The sequence below is a fragment of the Lonchura striata genome, unplaced genomic scaffold, assembly GCF_046129695.1.
Source record: "Lonchura striata isolate bLonStr1 unplaced genomic scaffold, bLonStr1.mat Scaffold_241, whole genome shotgun sequence".
Taxonomy (NCBI): domain Eukaryota; kingdom Metazoa; phylum Chordata; class Aves; order Passeriformes; family Estrildidae; genus Lonchura; species Lonchura striata.
The window spans coordinates 25,277-27,388 of NW_027461145.1; the positions used below are offsets into that span (position 1 = coordinate 25,277).

Below are 2,112 nucleotides of genomic sequence, written 5' to 3' on the forward strand. Positions count from 1 at the left end.
CCTGGACCTTCTAAAAATAAAGGCAAAGAACACTGCTGTAACACGGTCACCATTTAGGCTGCTCCTGCAAGTGCAAACAATGACTGACCTGATCATGGCAACACCCTCACCCAGGACTGGGGCTCTCTGCCACTGATTGGAGTTGTCAGCACCTGAAAGGAAGTTAGGACTAGTGTCAAATGGCTGCAGGACAACTTAACAGCACCAAACATGTTATGTCAATCTCCTCATACAATCTAGAGCCCAACTACACCCTGCAAATTACAAATTCCAAGTCCCCAGGACTTGTGCTATTACAGGCTGTGCAGCAGGGCAGAGCAGCTGTGGGAAAAATATGTGCAGACACCCGTGACACAGGACAGGATGTGACAAACCAGGGGACAGGACAGGGAGAGAGAGCTCTTGATGAGAAGAATATCTGCAAGGACCGAGAGACCCAAACAACACAGAGGACACCAGAGACATGTGACAGGACACACATCAGAACTGCTCTGCCCTGCATGCCTCAGCACTAAGATCAAAACAGACACTTTTCACCTTTAGATGGTCTAAGGAGACACTTCTTGGACATCCCCAATTCCAAACTGACTGAAAAACCCCTCCTGGGGAGTCCCAACCTGGCACCTCGCTTATCACGCCTCTCTGTGGGTCATAACCCTCCACTTATCTTGCACATATCTGGGGATGCAAATCCCTGTTGGGTGCAGAAGAACACCATCTCCCTGTCTGGTAAGTTCCAGCTGTCACCTCTTGGTCTGCCAAGGGAAAGAAAACTAAACATCAGTGCACAATCTGAACAGCACATCGGCCAAAACCTGGTAAATCTGCTACTCACCATCCTCCTCAGAATGCCCGGGTTCTTGGCCCTCACGCTTTGGGCGTGCTTGGATTCTGACACCGTCATCGCAGGGGACACCTGGGTTAAGGGCAGACAAGGTGACATGGCATTGCTGAAACACCAGTGGAATCTCATTCCTCCCCGACTCACCGCAACACCTTGGCCGTTCCTCAGGGCTACCAGGATGGGACCTTGAAATGCAGGATTGGAAGGCTCCATCACAGGGTCCTGCAATGCTTCCAGCGAGATCCAAAGTGCATGAAACCTGGTCCATCAGCCAGTTAGTAACGGAGGTATGCACACTCCGAGTTGATTCCCTAAAGCACACAATCAAGAATGAATGCTTAGAATTGCACCAAAAATTGAGACCTGAGCAAAACCAACTGTTTCTGTCCACTGCTCACCTGGCACACTTGGCCTTGACTGCTGCTACCTGTCTGGACCTCCTAAAAATAAAGGCAAAGAACACTGCTGTAACACAGTCACCATTTAGGCTGCCCCTGCAAATGCAAACAATGACTGACCTGATCATGGGAAAATCCTCACACAAGACTGGGGCTCTCTGCCACTGATTGGAGTTGTCAGCAACTTGAAAGGAAGTTAGGACTAGTGTCAAATGGCTGCAGGACAAATAAGCATCACAAAACATATTAAGGCAATCTCCTGATACAATCTAGAGCCCAACTACACCCTGCATTACAAATTTCAAGTCCCCAGGACTTGTGCTATTACAGGCTATGCAGCGGGGCAGAGCAGTTGTGGGACAGATACGTGCAGACACCCATGACACAGGACAGGGAGAGAGAGCTTTTGAGGAGAAGAAAGGACCGAGAGACCCAAAGAACACAGAGTGCACCAGAGACAAGTGACAGGACACACACCAGAACTGCTCTGCCCTGAGCACCTCAGCACTTTGATCAAAACAGACACTTTCCCTTTAGGTGGCCTTAGGAGACACTTCTTAGATATCCCCATCTCCAAAACTGACTCAAAAACCCCTCCTGGGGAGTCCCAACCCGGCACCTCTCTTCCATCCCCTCTGTGGGTGGTAGCCCTCCACTTATCTTGCACATATCAGGGGATACAAATCCCCATCAGGTGCAGAATGAGGCCTCCTGCCTGTCTGGGAAGTTCCAGTTGTCACCAGGTTGTTATCTCTTGCTCTGCCAAGAGAAAGAAAACCAAATGTCAGTGCACTACCTTAACAGCACATGGGGCAGAACCTGACAATTCTGCTACTCACCGTCTCCCAAGAAGTCTTGGGCCACACACCT

General features: G+C 49.9%; 1 long non-coding RNA gene across 1 annotated transcript; it reads right to left on the reverse strand.

Annotated features, from left to right (window-relative positions):
* Window positions 1-1,135: 1,135 nt before the first annotated feature.
* Window positions 1,136-1,424, reverse strand: LOC144248675 (uncharacterized). The gene is made up of 3 exons (XR_013341993.1): window positions 1,363-1,424; window positions 1,243-1,284; window positions 1,136-1,155 (listed from the first exon to the last, which is right to left on the reverse strand). It is a non-coding gene; the product is annotated as an uncharacterized LOC144248675 (long non-coding RNA).
* Window positions 1,425-2,112: the final 688 nt, after the last annotated feature.